The sequence below is a fragment of the Ambystoma mexicanum genome, chromosome 6p, assembly GCF_040938575.1.
Source record: "Ambystoma mexicanum isolate Mex_15411 chromosome 6p, UKY_AmexF1_1, whole genome shotgun sequence".
NCBI lineage: Eukaryota > Metazoa > Chordata > Amphibia > Caudata > Ambystomatidae > Ambystoma > Ambystoma mexicanum.
In genome coordinates this window covers 688,436,640-688,457,989 of record NC_090935.1, presented here as the reverse complement: position 1 = coordinate 688,457,989, position 21,350 = coordinate 688,436,640, and positions in this window count along the sequence as shown.

Genomic DNA, 21,350 nt, shown 5'->3' with positions numbered 1-21,350 from the left:
TTGGGCAGTATGATGCCCTCTTCGGAAGTTTGCGCGCCGACAAGGAAGGACGGACTCAGATCTGGACGGACATCGTGACTGCAATAAACGCGGAGAGGGTGGCAGTCCGCGACTTCCAACATGTCAAGAAGCGCTGGGAGGACTTCAGGTCCAGGACCCTCAACAAGGCCCGGCGCCTCTTCAAGGCAGCGGATGCTAAGGGGCGCCGGGGCCACTTGTCGGACGATCAGATGAGGGTCCTGGAACGCATATCCCCAGCGCTCCACGTCCAGGTCCTTGAGAGGCAGACCCGTCTGGAGTCGAGCGGTAAGTGTACATGCATCATGATTGTAAGCTGTGCGTGTGGTGATGTGCCAGTAGTGTGCAGGTTGCACATGTGTTTGTATGGGGCCGAGTATGGAAGGGGGTGTACAGAGCCGTGAGGCTAACACATGCGAGGGCTGTCATGTGTGAGACATGGATGGTGCTTGTGTGTGTAGGCTTGCATGCCAAATGCAGTTGTGTGGGCACACATGTTTGGATGAATGTGTATGTAAGTATGCATGTTCGTGATGTCATACATGGATGTTGTTTTCAGCTGCATGCATCAGCACTGTGTACATGTGCATGTGTGTGTATTTGACAAGGGTGCAACAGTGATGCAACATGGATGCATGTGACAGCGGGATGTGGAAGCCTGATTGGCAGATGTGACATGGATGCCCATCTGAACACTGCGACAGTTGGCAGAGTTGTACACATGCATGCAAGTGTGGTGGTGTGTGTGCATGTGTAGTGCACTCCCTGTGTTGCATGTGATGTCTGGATCACCTTTGCCTGCTCATGCTGTTGTATGTGCATGGATGGTGCTGGCAGTTGCGATATGGCTGTGGTATAGTTCATGTGTGCAAGTTGAAATGACGTGTGTTGGCGATTGTGATGCCATGTCTGAGGTTTGCCAATGCCACTCATGTACAACTGTCATGTGTGTATGTGTCCATTGTACAGTGCCCTGATGCCTGTGTTTTATTTCTCCCTGTCTGCAGCGTCAACTGATGAAGAGGGCGGAGAAGGTGCTGTGGAGCACAGCGGCGGGGATCGCACCACCAGTCGTAGACGCAAGGCCCGGCTCCCCTCCCAGGTTGTGATCTCGTCGGGGAGTGAGGAATCAGGTGCCGCGTCCCAGGCCGCAGCTGCCGGGGGGAGCTCGGAGGTCGGAGTTGGACTCCTCGGCAGCAGAAGGGGCAGCCGTGACCCCACAGGGCCCAACGGGGGAAGATGACACGGAGTCATCCAGGTTGGTGGGGGGTTTGGTGGAAGAGGAGGCCGTGCAAGCAACAGAGATGCTTGCACGGCAGAGGCACAGCAGCAGCAGCAATGAGGTGGGAGCCATGATGGCTCGGGGCCTGCGACATCGGAGGGGCAGGCATCGGCCAGAGGGCAGGAGGACCCAGGACGGGAAGTGTCTTCCGTGTGGCAGCGGTTGGGCCACGCCATAGATGCGGAGCGGCAGCGGGCGGAAGAGGCACGGCTCACGATGGTCAGGGCGGAGAACTCCATGCGGAGGGCCCTGAGGCGGGCCGAGTGCCTCGAGGCAATCCGCAGGGAGTTGGAGGTGAACATGTCGACGGCCCTGCAGACCCTCGGGGCCATGGAGGAGGACCGCCTCCGGGACATTGAGCAGGAGTTCGATGATGCCCTGGCCCGGAACATCCCGAAGTGAGCCGTCGGAAATGCAGTTGTGTGGTTTCCTTTGGTTTTGCATTTTTTTTGGACCTTTTGGACAATGGGCCACATTTTTTATATAGTTTTTTTTTATTAGGTAGGGTTATTAGATAGGTTTCATTTCTTCTGTTGGGATCATGGACCCTGGATTGTTTATCTGTATATAGTTGACTGTTGGATTTTCTTTTTTTTTTTTATGATTTACCCATGGAGCAATGGATTTCGATTTTAATTTTCCATTGGGTTTACTTTTGTGAACTGTGACTTTGGACACCTTTCCTTTGGATGATGATTTGTGGTTTTACATTATTTTACAGACATGCTGCTTTCTTTTTTTTAATTCCCATTTTCGTTTGTTTATTTTTGATTCAATTTATGTTGCTTTTAATACATATTTTTTCTTCAAACTTCAATGTGTAGTATCATCTCATTGGTTTTATGCATATCATGATATGGGTTTTGACATTCACGGACACCCATTGTGTGTATGTGAGGGACATGTGTTCATTTACAAACTTGCCATTGGGGTTGTATCATGTAATTGCCATTTCTAAGTGGGTGGATGCAATACTCGGGTGGGTGTTTGGCATTTGGAGGCTGCCCATTAGGCCCAGGGATCTAGATTGTGATGACATGTTGGCTGGGGGACATGTGTGGGGGCCTGGTGGAGGGTGCCCCTGACTGGTGGGGGGTGGGGGTGCAGGGAGACAGGAGTGGGGGCCTGGTGGGGGGTGCCCTGCACTGCTGGGGGGTGGGGGTGCTGGGGGACATGAGTGGGACATGAGTGGGGGCCTGCTGGCAGGTGCCCCACAGTGCTGGGGGCTGGGGGTGCAGGGGGACATGAGTTGGACATGAGTGTGGGCCTGGTGGAGGGTGCCCATGACTGCTGGGGCATGGGGGTGCAGGGGGACATGGGCTGGACATGAGTGGGGCCTGGTGGAGGGTGCCCCTAACTGGTGGAGGGTGGGGGTGCAGGGAGACAGGAGTGGGGGCTTGGTGGAGGGTGCCCCTGACTGGTGGGGGTTGGGGGTGCTGGGAGACATGAGTGTGGGCCTGGTGGAGGGTGCCCCTGGATGCTGGGGGGTGGGGGTGCTGGGAGACATGTGTGGGGGCCTGTTGGAGGGTGCCCATGACTGCTGGGGGTTGGGGGTGCTGGAGGACATGAGTGGGACATGAGTGGGGGTCTGCTGGCAGGTGCCCCACAGTGCTGGGGGGTGGGGGTGCAGGGGGACATGAGTTGGACATGAGTGTCGGCCTGGTGAAGGGTACCCATGACTGCTGGGGGTTGGGGATGCAGGGGGACATGAGTGGGGCCTGGTGGAGGGTGCCCCTGACTGGTGGGGGGTGGGGGTGCTGGGAGACATGAGTGTGGGCCTGGTGGAGGGTGCCCCTGGATGCTGGGGGGAGGGGGTGCTGGGAGACATGTGTGGGGGCCTGGTAGAGGGTGCCCATGACTGCTGGGGGGTGGGGGTGCAGGGGGACATGAGTTGGACATGAGTGGGGGCCTGGTGGAGGGTGCCCTGCACTGCTAGGGGGTGGGGGTGCAGGGAGACAGGAGTGGGGGCCTGGTGGAGGGTGCCCCTGACTGGTGGGGGTGGGGGTGCTGGGAGACATGAGTGTGGGTCTGGTGGAGGGTGCCCCTGGATGCTGGGGGGTGGGGGTGCTGGGAGACATGTGTGGGGGCCTGGTGGAGGGTGCCCCTGGATGCTGGGGGGTGGGGATGCTGGGAGACATGTGTGGGGGCCTGGTGGAGGGTGCCCATGACTGCTGGGGGGTGGGGGTGCAGGGGGACATGAGTTGGACATGAGTGGGGGCCTGGTGGAGGGTGCCCCTGACTGGTGGGGGGTGGGGGTGCTGGGAGACATGAGTGTGGGCCTGGTGGAGGGTGCCCCTGCATGCTGGGGGGTGGGGGTGCTGGGAGACATGAGTGTGGGCCTGGTGGAGGGTGCCCCTGGATGCTGGGGGGTGGGGTGCTGGGAGACATCCGTTGTTGATCAGTAGTGCAAGGTGACATGTGGCTTGGCTGGGGGGCATGCCCATGGTGGATGGGCTGCCTGCGGGACATGAGCAGGGGTGCAGGGTAGTCCCCCGTGGTGTGGGCTGCCTGCAGGGGCTGTGGAGGTTGTAGAGCGAACACCTGGGAGGACCCACACGGCCAATTCAAGTGTAGTACTCCCCGGAACCCCTGAAATACACGTACCCTGCTGAAATCGCGTGTGAGACTTCCCGCGCACCCCGAAATACACGTACCCAGGACATTCGCGTGTGGAACTTCCCGCGCACCCCTGAAATGTATGTACCCTGCTGAATTCGCTTGTGAACCTTCCTGCACACCCCAGGAATACACGTACCCAGGACATTCGCGTGTGGAACTTCCCACGCACCCCTGAAATACACGTACCCTGCTGAATTCGCTTGTGAAACTTCCCGCACACCCCAGGAATACACGTACCCAGGACATTCGCATGTGGAACTTCCCACGCACCCCTGAAATACACGTACCCTGCTGAATTTGCGTGTGAGACTTCCTGCGCACCCCGAAATACACGTACACAGGACATTTGCATGTGGAACTTCCCGCGCACCCCTGAAATACACGTACCCTGCTGAATTCGCTTGTGAAACTTCCCGCACACCCCAGGAATACACGTACCCAGGACATTCGCGTGTGGAACTTCCCGCGCACCCCTGAAATACACGTACCCTGCTGAATTTGCATGTGAATATTCCCGCGCACCCCTGAAATACACGTACCCTGATGGAATCGCGTGTGAAAATTCCCGCGCAACCCTGAAATACACGTACCCTGTTGAATTTGCGTGTTAAACTTCCCGCACACCCCAGGAATACACGTACCCAGGACAATCGCTTGTGGAACTTCCCGCGCACCCCTGAAATACACGTACCCTGCTGAATTCGCGTGTGAAACTTCCCGCGCACCCCTGAAATACATGTACCCTGCTGAATTTACGTGTGAAACTTCCCGCGCACCCCTGAAATACATGTTCCCCGCTTGGCGTTTGTTGTTTGGCAGCCCTGTGAACTGGTCCAGGGTTAGCGCAGACATTTGCGATGAATTGGGGATTTTGATGACTTTTCCTTGCGCGAGGGCGTTCTTGGGGGCGTAAATGGCGCTGCTGCAGGGTCGCTGCGCCACTCTGTGCCACGGCTGTTTTTGGAGGCTAAAATCCATGAATATGCTGTGCGATGAAATGGATTTTATCGCACGCGGCTGGCGCAGTGTATCGCACTATGAATTACCCTGTGAATATCACACCACACCAGCAAAACAGAAATCTTTTTAAAACAAACACAATTTTCTTATCACCCCAAAAATCACTTTAACACACTCTATAAGGGATTAAAAAAGCATTGCATATAAAATCACATTTCTACTGATCTGTGATAAATCTTTTATTTTGAAAATAACAAGCATACATTATGATTTTATATTATTCACCTCACATGCTTTTCTATAGATGCAGCTATACAAGAACCCCTCTTAGACGTCTGTTGATAGCCGTGACTATCCGCAAAAAAATCCAATTTTCCACTGCCCCAAACTCCCTAAACTGTCCCCAACATGCCTACCAGCCCCCCACCACTCCTCATAATCCTCTTCCACTCCCATAGTCTCTTATAATCTCCCAAAACACTCAATGATTATATCATGCCTCCCCACCCAAAATTTCAAATCGCTGTGACTACCACACCTCCACCAACACACAACATGTCACTTGCTCTAATATAGCCGTGGCTGCAATGGGGGAGGTGTCTACCCACGACTAGCAGTGCTGCACGCTGGGTGGCTGTTTGTTAGCTGCAAATACTAACAATAGCACCATCCACTAATTACAAAGTACAACACACACACACATCATAAATACCCTATTCATACAAACTACTAGAAATTCAAAGAAGGAATAATTTTCCTGGAAACAGACAAATACTGTAGATATCATGGCTGCTTTCAAAACTGTGTGGCTGATTGGAGACAGTTGGCTGCTGGTTCAACGTTTTTCCAAAATTGGTAAGTCTGAGAAGTGCAGGGCACCCAGTAGTCATACTAATTCATTGTGAAGGCAATTATTTGGGCATGTACGAGGGGTGTCCCTTACTTTAATGATGAAACAAGACATGGAAAACGAATCAAACTATTTCCTCACACCATCTTCATCTTGTCCAATCTAACTCAGAGGCAAAAATGGAGATGGACCACCAGATTTAATGTTAAAATTGAGAAATCCTGAAGAAATGTCAATAAAACAGTTTCAGCGTTCATGAGAGACCACAACCAATTATGCATTTCGAACAACAACATACAGTTATACATGGCCAACTTCTATAGGCATGACGGAGTACACCTAACCGATGAAGGAAATGCAGTGTTCCTTGATAACATCAAAACAGTACTCCTGGTGTGCTAAAGTTCGACACTCAGTGTTCCCTAAACAGTCCTTTTAAGGACTGCTTATCATATATAAATACACAAAACACAAAACATAATAGCAAAACACATTTTTTATTATACCCGTGGCTACAGTTTATTGACTTTTGTCATAGCCGTGGTTAAAAAAAGTGAGTTGAAAATGGGGCTGATTTTAACTTTTACACTACTATACAACCTGAATAATCAGTACAGAACAACAATGCTCATGTACCTTTATGAAATAACTGAACAATAATAAAAATATGTAACAATAAACTAGGTAGGCTAAAATTCCACAGCCACACAATATAAAACCGTAATTGAAAATACACACCCTAAAATAAATTCTATTGTACATCTAAAACTACACTACAATTCCTCCTTTTCATATACATTTTGTTAAACTATTTTCTTCGATTTCTCTCCAAAGTCTCACATGCTCAAATGTCTGAAAACACACATTCAAACTAAAACAGCCTCTCTAATACTTACCAAATCTCTGACCATGGCCTTTGGGGGAGTTTTTAAATGAAGGATTTAATCTATTTTGTCACACATTTTAAATCATAAAAAATACAATATTCGCTGTTCTTCTAGGGTTCCCCTTCTAAGACAAGAACCCTGGCAGACTCGGTCATTTAGCGATGTGCATTTGAAAGCAACACATCTGAATGTGTAAGTGTAAGCGCCAGTGCTGTACTTATTGGCTATTCTGTCAGACTGTCTTCAATGAATTATTAGCATTACTAATTCATCTAAACATACAGCAATATTAAAAGTGCCCTTTCCTCTTTAGATTTTATACATTTCATTTTAAATTATCACTGTAAATTCTAAAATGTAAGGCTGCCATTGAGGAGGAGATTGACTTTAGATCACTAAGCACATTCTCACTAGAATTTGCCTAGACATATGAGGGCATGGCTGGAATCATTTAGATGAGTGGTTGAGAAATTCAATTTCTTTCCTAATAAACAACTTTTAATAATAATTCCCACTCATTTTCCACATATACAGCAGCAGCACTTCATTGTTAACAAAAGAGTAAAAAACAAAGAAAACCAGACAGCCCCATTATGAACATGTTATCAAATCAAACTTTCAACGCAACAATCACCAACAACTGATTAATGCCAATCATATTTTAGCACAGGTAACATGAACTGCACAGTGTGAGTTCTGTAGTGAAAAGGTGAAAAGTAGACAAAAAGGGAGTTTCATACTTTCCAAAATCTAAACCACAAAAAGAGGACTATATTAAAACAAAACTAGTAAAATGGCCGACATGTTCACTGCAACCTATCACAATGAAATACACATTAACACATGTAACACTACTCAATTAGAAACACCAAAACACATACAAACCCTGCTCAGCATCAAACATAGCTACGGATATTGAACGCGGCTACAAAGCTCACTTGTAGACGCAGGTACACGCACATTTGTTCTGCAAGCCCCAAATAAAACTAAATTGGCCTTGAAACCTTCAAATAAAATAAGTGAACACCAAATATATGAAATAACATACATAAATAAAAATCTGTACTGTATCATCCACATAAAAGTATGATTATTGCACAGAAAATGTATATTTATAGACGCAGCTTTAAATATACCCACAGCTCCAGCTGCAACGAATGAAATGCAGCATAATATCAACGCGTCTATGCACATGCTTTTCTATAGATGCAGCTATACAAGAACCCCTCTTAGACGTCTGTTGATAGCCGTGACTATCCACAAAAAAATCCAATTTTCCACTGCCCCAAACTCCCTAAACTGCCCCCAACGTGCCTACCAGCCCCCCACCACTCCTCATAATCCTCTTCCACTCCCATAGTCTCTTATAATCTCCCAAAACACTCAATGATTATATCATGCCTCCCCACCCAAAATTTCAAATAGCTGTGACTACCACACCTCCACCAACACACATGTCACTTGCTCTAATATAGCCGTGGCTGCAATGGGGGAGGTGTCTACCCACGACTAGCAGTGCTGCACGCTGGGTGGCTGTTTGTTAGCCGCAAATACTAACAATAGCACCATCCACTAATTACAAAGTACAACACACACACACATCATAAATACCCTATTCATACAAACTATTAGAAATTCAAAGAAGGAATAATTTTCCTGGAAACAGACAAATACTGTTGATATCATGGCTGCTTTCAAAACTGTGTGGCTGATTGGAGACAGTTGGCTGCTGGTTCAACGTTTTTCCAAAATTGTTAAGTGTGAGAAGTGCAGGGCACCCAGTAGTCATACTAATTCATTGTGGAGGCAATTATTTGGGCATGTACGAGGGGTGTCCCTTACTTTAATGATGAAACAAGACATGGAAAACGAATCAAACTATTTCCTCACACCATCTTCATCTTGTCCAATCTAACTCAGAGGCAAAAATGGAGATGGACCACCAGATTTAATGTTAAAATTGAGAAATCCTGAAGAAATGTCAATAAAACAGTTTCAGCGTTCATGAGAGACCACAACCAATTATGCATTTCGAACAACAACATACAGTTATACATGGCCAACTTCTATAGGCATGACGGAGTACACCTAACCGATGAAGGAAATGCAGTGTTCCTTGATAACATCAAAACAGTACTCCTGGTGTGCTAAAGTTCGACACTCAGTGTTCCCTAAACAGTCCTTTTAAGGACTGCTTATCATATATAAATACACAAAACACAAAACATAATAGCAAAACACATTTTTTATTATACCCGCGGCTACAGTTTATTGACTTTTGTCATAGCCGTGGTTAAAAAAAGTGAGTTGAAAATGGGGCTGATTTTAACTTTTACACTACTATACAACCTGAATAATCAGTACAGAACAACAATGCTCATGTACCTTTATGAAATAACTGAACAATAATAAAAATATGTAACAATAAACTAGGTAGGCTAAAATTCCACAGCCACACAATATAAAACCGTAATTGAAAATACACACTCTAAAATAAATTCTATTGTACATCTAAAACTACACTACAATTCCTCCTTTTCATATACATTTTGTTAAACTATTTTCTTCGATTTCTCTCCAAAGTCTCACATGCTCAAATGTCTGAAAACACACATCCAAACTAAAACAGCCTCTCTAATACTTACCAAATCTCTGACCATGGCCTTTGGGGGAGTTTCTAAATGAAGGATTTAATCTATTTTGTCACACATTTTAAATCATAAAAAATACAATATTAGCTGTTCTTCTAGGGTTCCCCTTCTAAGACAAGAACCCTGGCAGACTCGGTCATTTAGCGATGTGCATTTGAAAGCAACACATCTGAATGTGTAAGTGTAAGCGCCAGTGCTGTACTTATTGGCTATTCTGTCAGACTGTCTTCAATGAATTATTAGCATTACTAATTCATCTAAACATACAGCAATATTAAAAGTGCCCTTTCCTCTTTAGATTTTATACATTTCATTTTAAATTATCACTGTAAATTCTAAAATGTAAGGCTGCCATTGAGGAGGAGATTGACTTTAGATCACTAAGCACATTCTCACTAGAATTTGCCTAGACATATGAGGGCATGGCTGGAATCATTTAGATGAGTGGTTGAGAAATTCAATTTCTTTCCTAATAAACAACTTTTAATAATAATTCCCACTCATTTTCCACATATACAGCAGCAGCACTTCATTGTTAACAAAAGAGTAAAAAACAAAGAAAACCAGACAGCCCCATTATGAACATGTTATCAAATCAAACTTTCAACGCAACAATCACCAACAACTGATTAATGCCAATCATATTTTAGCACAGGTAACATGAACTGCACAGTGTGAGTTCTGTAGTGAAAAGGTGAAAAGTAGACAAAAAGGGAGTTTCATACTTTCCAAAATCTAAACCACAAAAAGAGGACTATATTAAAACAAAACTAGTAAAATGGCCGACATGTTCACTGCAACCTATCACAATGAAATACACATTAACACATGTAACACTACTCAATTAGAAACACCAAAACACATACAAACCCTGCTCAGCATCAAACATAGCTACGGATATTGAACGCGGCTACAAAGCTCACTTGTAGACGCAGGTACACGCACATTTGTTCTGCAAGCCCCAAATAAAACTAAATTGGCCTTGAAACCTTCAAATAAAATAAGTGAACACCAAATACATGAAATAACATACATAAATAAAAATCTGTACTGTATCATCCACATAAAAGTATGATTATTGCACAGAAAATGTATATTTATAGACGCAGCTTTAAATATACCCACAGCTCCAGCTGCAACGAATGAAATGCAGCATAATATCAACGCGTCTATGCACATGCTTTTCTATAGATGCAGCTATACAAGAACCCCTCTTAGACGTCTGTTGATAGCCGTGACTATCCACAAAAAAATCCAATTTTCCACTGCCCCAAACTCCCTAAACTGCCCCCAACGTGCCTACCAGCCCCCCACCACTCCTCATAATCCTCTTCCACTCCCATAGTCTCTTATAATCTCCCAAAACACTCAATGATTATATCATGCCTCCCCACCCAAAATTTCAAATAGCTGTGACTACCACACCTCCACCAACACACATGTCACTTGCTCTAATATAGCCGTGGCTGCAATGGGGGAGGTGTCTACCCACGACTAGCAGTGCTGCACGCTGGGTGGCTGTTTGTTAGCCGCAAATACTAACAATAGCACCATCCACTAATTACAAAGTACAACACACACACACATCATAAATACCCTATTCATACAAACTATTAGAAATTCAAAGAAGGAATAATTTTCCTGGAAACAGACAAATACTGTTGATATCATGGCTGCTTTCAAAACTGTGTGGCTGATTGGAGACAGTTGGCTGCTGGTTCAACGTTTTTCCAAAATTGTTAAGTGTGAGAAGTGCAGGGCACCCAGTAGTCATACTAATTCATTGTGGAGGCAATTATTTGGGCATGTACGAGGGGTGTCCCTTACTTTAATGATGAAACAAGACATGGAAAACGAATCAAACTATTTCCTCACACCATCTTCATCTTGTCCAATCTAACTCAGAGGCAAAAATGGAGATGGACCACCAGATTTAATGTTAAAATTGAGAAATCCTGAAGAAATGTCAATAAAACAGTTTCAGCATTCATGAGAGACCACAACCAATTATGCATTTCGAACAACAACATACAGTTATACATGGCCAACTTCTATAGGCATGACGGAGTACACCTAACCGATGAAGGAAATGCAGTGTTCCTTGATAACATCAAAACAGTACTCCTGGTGTGCTAAAGTTCGACACTCAGTGTTCCCTAAACAGTCCTTTTAAGGACTGCTTATCATATATAAATACACAAAACACAAAACATAATAGCAAAACACATTTTTTATTATACCCGCGGCTACAGTTTATTGACTTTTGTCATAGCCGTGGTTAAAAAAAGTGAGTTGAAAATGGGGCTGATTTTAACTTTTACACTACTATACAACCTGAATAATCAGTACAGAACAACAATGCTCATGTACCTTTATGAAATAACTGAACAATAATAAAAATATGTAACAATAAACTAGGTAGGCTAAAATTCCACAGCCACACAATATAAAACCGTAATTGAAAATACACACCCTAAAATAAATTCTATTGTACATCTAAAACTACACTACAATTCCTCCTTTTCATATACATTTTGTTAAACTATTTTCTTCGATTTCTCTCCAAAGTCTCACATGCTCAAATGTCTGAAAACACACATCCAAACTAAAACAGCCTCTCTAATACTTACCAAATCTCTGACCATGGCCTTTGGGGGAGTTTCTAAATGAAGGATTTAATCTATTTTGTCACACATTTTAAATCATAAAAAATACAATATTAGCTGTTCTTCTAGGGTTCCCCTTCTAAGACAAGAACCCTGGCAGACTCGGTCATTTAGCGATGTGCATTTGAAAGCAACACATCTGAATGTGTAAGTGTAAGCGCCAGTGCTGTACTTATTGGCTATTCTGTCAGACTGTCTTCAATGAATTATTAGCATTACTAATTCATCTAAACATACAGCAATATTAAAAGTGCCCTTTCCTCTTTAGATTTTATACATTTCATTTTAAATTATCACTGTAAATTCTAAAATGTAAGGCTGCCATTGAGGAGGAGATTGACTTTAGATCACTAAGCACATTCTCACTAGAATTTGCCTAGACATATGAGGGCATGGCTGGAATCATTTAGATGAGTGGTTGAGAAAAGTGCCCATATGAGCTGTTCGAAGACATTCTGATCCTTCCTTCTTGCCACTTGTTATACCTCAGGACCTTAGCTAGTGCAGCTCCAGGCTTTGCACTGTAGCTTTCTGCCAAACACGAATTTACCCACTGGATGCAATAAAGGCAAAAACCCTTTTCTGGCAGTTAGTGGTTTTATCTCATCGATGTCATCAGCAAGAAACAGACAACTCCATTGGGCCACATGTTAGCCATGAATACATTTACAATAAACTTTTATCATTAGACACATATGCAAGAGCACATTTTACTTCGCAAGACAGTTCAAATATTTGCATTTTTAAACCTCAACATTACTAAAATAACATAAAATCATGTATGTTCCAGGGCACAGATATTACTTATCATTGTATTGTTATGATATGATAAGCAATTTATAATGCGCCTGTACACAAGTGTTTCTAGGCATGACAAGACAAGGGAGGGAAGACAGAGGGATGACAAAACAAACAATCTTATTACGCCTTGTGTCATTCAGATGGTGCAAGTGCAACAATGCAAAGTGCAGAGGGAGGGCGAAGGGGGAGGTTCTAGGGAGACGGAAGGGATAAGTGCAATCAGGGTAGCATTGTTATGAGGACTTGCAGCCAGGGAAGCGTGGCTCTGTGTAAGTTCAGTGCGAGGAGATAGGGGACTGTAGGGTTACAGTTAAAACCCCTAAGTGCATGGTAGGCCTGGAGGCAGTGCAGGGGAGACTGGTCATGGATGAGCCTGGTACCCAATGAGACTCCTCTGAGTTAGCCAGGCAACCAGTCAGCCCAGCAGACAGGAAGGGCAAAAGGGGGAGAGAGAGAGAGAGAATGCAGAGGCAAAAAGGAAGGTCTTGAGCTGCTTCCGGAACTTGAGGTGGTCTGGCTCAAGTTTGAGAGGGGCAGGGAGGCCCTTCCAGAGGAAGGCTCCTGCAGAGGTGAGTGATCTACCTCCAACTCTGCCTGGATAAGCGTCTTACCCTCAGAGATTTGAAGGTGACTGAGCGAGGGTCTCAAAAGGAAGGTGTTTTGGAAGAGAGAGTTGGATGTAGTGTAGGCCCAGGCCTTGTGGATGATGCAGAGGGCCTTGGTATTGATCCCTGCAGCCACTTGGAGCCAGTGGAGTGATTCTAGGGCTGAGAGATATGGTCCCTGGGCTTGAGGCCAAGGAAAACTCTTACAGTCCTTTTCTGGATTAGTTACGAGGGTGGAAAGTAGAGAAAGGCAAATTAAGAAAGAGTCTGTTGCAGTAGTCCAGCCTAGAGAGAACCAGGGCTCTGGAGACAGTGAGCTTCTTTGGGAAAGAAGGACAAGGAAGAATACCACCGAAGAGGTGCAGCTGATAGTGGGCCTTTTTGGCAAGGTCTGTGATGTGAGGAGAGGAGGAGAGAGTGGAGCCCAAGATGACATCAAGGTTGTGTTTTTGCCTCACAGGAAGGCAAAGGAAGTGGGAATGCAGGAGCAGGGGTCCCAATGGGAAGGATGTCAGTCTTACTGTCATTAAGGCAGAGATCATTGGAGGTGCACCAATCCTGAATCGCAGATAGAGAGTCGGGAATAAGCGAGAGAGTAGACTGAGGGGAGCCTGAAAGAGAGCTGAGTGTCATCCACATAACACTGAAAGTTAGAGAAGTTAGACATAGGGTGGTCCAAAGAGGCCAAGTAGACATTGAAGAGCCAGGGTGAGAGGTTAAAGCCCTGGGGAACACCATATGTGGAGAGAGAGGTGGTGGAGAGAAAGGACCCAATTTGGGCATGCAAGGGTCAGTGGAGAATGAAGGAGGTAAACCACTCCAGCATCTGATCCGTGATGCCTAGGTTCTCACAGAGGTGATTGATCAGGGTGGCGTGATTGACCATATCAAAAGCAGAGGAAAGGTCAAGAAGGATGAGGACAGAAGACTTGAATCAAGATGAGTGAACATATCTTCACAGGTTTTCTGGAGAGCCGTTTCCATGCCTCTGGCTGCTCTGAAGCCAGACTGATGGTAATGGACATAACCACCAGATTCAGTGTGGAGCGTAAGCTGGGAGATGGCCAGCTTTTCCAGGAATTTGCCCAGGAAAGCAGTGATAGAAATCGGTTGATAGTTTGCTAGACAGGTAGAATGGGCAGAAGGCTTTTTAAGGAGGGTCAAAAAACACGCAAAAGAGCTCAATTACCCCACTTTTAGTCCACCTTGCACTTGGGTCAGGGACAAAAGGAGAGAATATTGTGATGGATTATCTGTTTTATATATCTAGGAATCACATAGAACAAACATTATTTTCCAAAGAGTAGGCAGAGTAAAAACACATTTTCTAATCAAAGAAATATTGATAACACAAAAAAAATGTATGTGATGGGTGGTTTCCGCAAGACACCTCATAAACTTAAAGCAAATTGAAAAACTCAAAAGTTAAAAAGTCCAGCAAAAACACATTTTCTACTAGTGGTGTCTAGAGTTAGTAGAGTGACATTTGTAACAGATCTCCTTGGTAAACTATTCCAAACAATTTTGGTTCTTTTACAATTTTTTCAGGGGGGAGAATACTCTACGTATACAGCATAAAATTCTAATGCTGCGGAGAAAAGACACATTAGTTGTAGTGTCTGTGGGATGTCTACATATTTTTCGGCACACAGATTACATCAACACCATCCCTGGTGTTCTGCTGTTTTAGTTGTGGCCCTCTTCAGGATGGTATATTGTTTTTCAGTTGACAAAAAGTTAAAAAAACAAATCCACAGGTGTTTCACACTTTTTTTTCGTGTTGTAAAAAATGGAGAAGCGGAATTTGTGTTAATGCTTTGTCTACAACGAAAGAACACGATAAAAACTATTTTGGTAAAAGTTCGTGTGAGTCGGGCTTTTTTATTTCCCATTTCTCAACTTTTCACTGACTTTTATATGCTCTTGTGGTTGGACTAAAAGTTGGTTTCTATAGCGGGGAAGTGGAAGATCACTTCTTTTTCATGAATTCCGTTGTACAGCGAAATTATTTCTGTTCTGCTTTCCCGGTCAAGGCGCGATTTTGTCAGCCAGGAGGCACTTGTGAAAATATTTTCTTTCAAGCCAAAGATTTCTTCTCCAGACCTAGTTATGAAAAACAATAATATTTTTGATTTTGCTAATTGTTTCTTGATGTGCAGGATAGCACATGTTATCTAGCGTCTGTACTAAACTTCAGACTTGATTCAGACACAGTCTTTCAGTTTAATGCCGTTTTATTTCTGTCTCGCTCACTGGCCTGTTAGGACAAAAGGTGGGGAGGACATTAGGAGGGCTCTTTTTTAGTTACTCATAGGCGTTCCATAATTTAAAAGAATACATTGACGACTGTTTTCTAATATGGAGAGGCCCAGTTACTCTCCTTTTGGAATTTCAGGAATGGCTAAATCATCGCGACACGCATATCAAGTTCACCATGTCATATGACACAAAAACTATCCCTTTTCTAGACTTGGAAATTAGAACACAAGCAGACGGCTCCCTAAGTACACATCTGTTCAGGAAAAAAACGGATAAAAACACTTTACTGGAGTACAAAAGCTAACACCCAGCAGGTCTGAAAGCCAACCTTCCCATTGGCCAATTCCTAAGAGTTCGTAGTAACTGTACCACCTTGGACGATTATAAAACTCACAGGAAACAACTTAAAAAACGCCTTGAACAAAGAGGCTACCCTAAAACACAAATCAACGTGGCATACAAAAGAGCAAAAAATAGAAACCGAGAAACATGCCTTAATCCACCGAACAAAACAGCATTGGAAAAGATGAGATGTGTTACAACCTTTAGCCCTATAAGCCATCACTTACATAAACTCTTCCTAAAAAACTGGCATATTATAAAAACAGAAGACTTCTACCGAGCACCTCCGAGATTTGCCTTCAGACGACAAAACAACTTGCGAGACAATCTTGTCCACACGTATCCTCAGGCAACAACCAAAGTTGATACACAAAGAACACTCTGGGATTTACCACCTGTAATAGGACACTTTAAGTGTGGCAACTGTTCTGTTTGTTCACTAACAAAAAATATGAAAAATGTTAACTTGAAAGGAAGAAACTGGCAACTGAAATCATTCACAAACTGTAGCACCCAGTGGGTAGTATATGCGATCCAGTGTCCCTGCCAACTCTTTTATATTGGCAAAACTAAAAGACATATAAAAGTACGCATAGGAGAACACCGAACAAACATCAGAAACCAAACACCAAACAAACCTTTGGTCGCACACTACCTTCTCCTCAAACACAAACCATGTGAAATGTTTTGGTTTATCATCCAAACAGTCCAAATTTCAAAAAGAGGAGGAGTCGAGATCTTGCGCTATGCAAATGCGAACAGAAACGGATTTTTGATTTGGATACAATAAAAAATGGTCTGAATTCAGCGGTGGAATGGCGCATTTTCTTCTAAAAGCTTGTGAAATACCATCCAAAATGGAATAGGGATCCAACACACCGAATTACTGTCATCACGTCTTGAACTCTCGGAGCACAAGTCCATGACTCCATGGTTCTTCCACAATGGGATTGGGTATAGGAAGGACTTCATTAATGTATAATGTGCCACATACAATCCATAATCTTCTCCAGACCATCAGGAGTGTGAAGGCGCTCCAAATTAGGAAACAATCACAAACCACATCAATGGCAGCATGACACCATTTGCAACAAGTAATTAATTTCAAATGAAATGTGCAATCATGCAGAATAAATGAACTTTGGGATAAGCTCAGTCAAATATTTCGCAAGAAAAGGAATCTCAGCCAGAGTTACCAGCCCTCCAAATGAATTTACACCTTTCTAAGATGGCTGTCTGGACCAGACGTATATGTCTTTTCCAAAGAAAAACACGGACCAGACATGCACACGTACAGTGACGTGACACGCAAACACGGAAGAGAACAACAATCCTCCCACGGCACAGCGAAAGACGAATTGGCTTCTGCGCGCAGACCAAGAGGAGCTGTTGCAAACCGAGAGACTTCTGAACCCACCGGTATCACTTATAAGGTAAACCATCCCTGTGTTTTCCAATATCCGAGATTTGAAAAGCAGGATGAACTAAGGCACAGAAACATCTGGATGTCTTTTCTTTTAAATAATGGGAAGACTATGAGTAACTAAAGAAGCGCCCTTCTAACGTCCTCCCCACCTTTTGTCCTCACAGGCCAGTGGACGAGACAGAAATAATACGGCATTAAACTGAAAGACCGTGCCCGAATCAAGTCTGAAGGTTTCTGGGACCTAGCGTCAATGCTAACAATAAATCACTAAAGAAACACAAGGTTAGTACAGACGCTAGATGACATGTGCTATCCTGCACATTAAGAAACAATTAGCAAAATCAAAAATATGATTGTTTTTCATAACTAGGTCCGGAGAAGAAATCTTTGGCTTGAAAGAAAATATTTTCACAAGTGCCTCCTGGCTGACAAAATCGTGCATTGACCGCAAAAGCAGAACAGAAATAATTTTGCTGCACAATGGAATTCATGAAGAAGAAGTGATCTTCCACTTCCCCCGCTATAGAAACCAACCTTTAGTCCAACCACAAGAGCATGTAAAGGTCAGTGAAAAGTTGAGAAATGGGAAATAAAAAAGCCCAACTCACACAAACTTTTACCAAAAGAGTTTTTATTGTGTTCTTTCGTTGTAGACCAAGCATTAACACAAATTCCGCTTCTCCATTTTTTACAGCATGAAAAAAAGTGTGAAACACCTGGGGATTTGTTTTTTGAATTTTTTGTCAACTGAAAAACAATATACCGTCCTGAAGAGGGCCACAACTAAAACAGCAGAACACCAGGGATGGTGTTGATGTAATCTGTGTGCCGAAAAATATGTAGACATCCCACAGACACTACAACTAATGTGTCTTTTCTCCGCAGCATTAGAATTTTATGCTGTATACGTAGAGTATTCTCCCCCCCGAAAAAATTGTAAAAGAACCAAAATTGTTTGAAATAGTTTACCAAGGTGATCTGTTACAAATGTCACTATACTAACTCTAGACACCACTAGTAAAAAATGTGTTTTTGCTGGACTTTTTAACTTTTGAGTTTTTCAATTTGCTTTAAGTTTATGAGGTGTCTTGCGGAAAGCACCCATCACATATATTTCTTTGTGTTATCAATATTTCTTTGATTAAAAAATGTGTTTTTACTCTGCCTACTCTTTGGAAAATAATGTTTGTTCTATGTGATTCCTAGATAGATAAAACAGATAATCTATCACGATATTCTCTCCTTTTGTCCCTGACCAAAGTGCAAGTTGGACTAAAAGTGGGGTAATTGAGCTCTTTTGCGTGTTTTTTGACACTTCACAACTTAGTCCCTACTTCAGCTCAATCCCCCTTTAACAAAAAATTGGGACTCAACCCTTTTTTACGCCATTTTAAGGAGGGTTTGCACAAGGGAGTGCTTGAGGAGAGAGGAGAAAGTTCCAGTGGCAAAAGAGTGATTGCAGAACTCGGCCCAAGCTAGAGCAAGGGTGTCAATGTGTCCTTGGTTCTGGAGGAGCAGGGGAGCACCTGTTTGGATGATACTTTCAAAGATCAGACTTGTCTAGAAACATTGTCAGGTGTAGTCGGAGAGAAAGAGGATAAATGAGGAGGAGAGGGAAAGGTGGCCATAGGGTGGCCGAGAGAGGTAGAGGGCGAGGAAGAGGAGAGAGAGGACAGGATGTCCTCAGTTTTAGTTGTGAAGTGAGAAGCCAGTGCCATACAGAGGGACTGGGAGTAAACAGGATAGTTGAAGACTGCAGAAAGATTGGCCAGCTACTTAAAGAGTTTGGCTGTGTTGTTAGATGCTGCAGAGATGCAGACTTGAATGTGAACTCTCTCTTTGGACAGGACAGAGAGTCTGTATTGCCTTTGGAGTAGGCAGCAGGCCAGTTTCTTAGAGGATGCACCCAGTGCCCTCCACTTCCTCTCAGCCACTGCGCACTTGGGTTTCAGGGCGGCAAGGTCAGAGTCATACCAAGAGCTGCACTTGGAGGTCGGTTTCAGACAGATTCTCATGACAGGCACAAGAACGTCTAGAGTGTTGGAGATAGAAAGATGTTGTCTAATTATGGCCCCCTCATCTGGAAAGGACAAACCGCCTTCCAAACCCAGTTAATCCATTCATCTTTTGGCACCTTAAGGATTAAGGAAGAATTGCCTTTTGTGTCCAATCTGACGCTTTGCCAGTTACCCTGCAGAGGGTTCCTGCTTATTTTCCAGTCTAGTGATACTTACCATACAAATGAGTATACTGTCTCTCAGAAAGCCGCCTCTTTTGGCCCTCAATATTACTTCCTGCTGCTAGGTACACCTCAATCAGTCTCTGCCAGAACACTACCCCAGAGTTTAACCACAGCCTTCAGCGAACACCCTTGGTACATCCCACTCCCAACTACACCAATTGGAAGTCCAGCAAAGGATCCTTGTCCAATCTCCAGCCATGCAGAACAGCCCTCTCTCTCCAAGAACAATGTCATTCTCCCTTTCTCTCCCTTTATTTCATACCCTCATTCAACACCTCCTCCTCTATATGATTCCGTACAATTTCTTAATATTTCCCAGCCTTTTTCATGATGTCACCTCTGGCCACTTCACATGCCAGTACCTTCCAGCACCCATTCCATCCCCTTTGCTACCTTTGAGCACTGTTCCGCTTAGCACAATTTCCTATCAGTGTTGCATTTCTCACCTTATCCTTCCTTCCCTTTCCTGCTTTGCATGAACAAAGAGTGTTCTATTTTCAATGCCAGCCACGCTGTTACATTGCTCTACACACCATGGATATGTCCTTCACATTTAGCTTTAACTCCTTTATTTTCTGAGCATGCCAATGTTTGTGTGCATGCCTCTATGTCAGCACTTAATGGCCAAAGCAAATCTAACCAACTAGACTTACCCCCTATTCTATGTATTACTCAGTGTCAAATGTTCAACTACGCTATGAAAATATGGTACAACTCATACATTCCCTAGCATTTCCCCCCTTTTCTGTGGAGGACACTGATCAAAACATGGGGACTCTGCAGAACCACTAAACACCTAGGCTAGAAATCATGCACCCCGTTTGCATACATTTTTCCATGGCTGTCAGTCTAGCGATATGGAGACGAGAAACATTCAAGAAAGTGTAAAATGAAACTCAAGAAGAATTTTCAAACAGGGTTCTAACCAAATCACTGGCCCTGGCTCGAGTAGAACTTATCCATTTACCAGTGTGGCCTGTGTCCATGTCACTAGGTCCGTTATAGTGAAAACATTGTTTAATAAATCCATATAGTTTCTGTCTTTCTTCTTTTTCCCTCATAGCGTGGTGTGGACTGCCATGACATTGTCTGGTCTTCTCCTGAGTGCCCACCGTTCTACTTCTGCCTTAAGGACTCTACACTTTTTCTTCCCGTGTGATGATTCTTTTCCTCATCGGAGGCCTCCTCTGTGGGCACTGGGCTCCAGTGAACCTTTATTGAGGGAAACGAGTTAACCACGCTCAATAGAGAGGAGAATAACACAAAGGTTAAATACCAAGCACCAATAATTATATCCAAGGTTATTCCCTTTTTGTTTATTAACATCTCAACCATTTATCTATTCCTCCAGGTACACTAAAAGCACCTAATTACCTATTTCGATGAATCCTTTTTCCTCTAAATTTCGTGTTCTGCCCATTGGAAAAGTATCAACTCACCAAGTTCCTGGTGCATCCTTGTCTCTGATATAACCATTATGCCTTTCAATTCTTGTTGTTTTCTCCTGGATGTTCCATCCATTTAATTGCATGGTTTAGCTGGAATGGCTTGATTTGATTTATGTGGACAGACTGTTCCACAGCCAGTTGCCTTCGTTCATAAGTATTCTATGCACCACAGTCAACATTGTATCCACAATTTTTAATGGGTCACACCAGGATGCCATGAACCTAGAATTCTTGTTTTTCCCTTCTGCAAAATTGAACTTATAAACCTGGTCAACTATCTCATATTCCCTGACA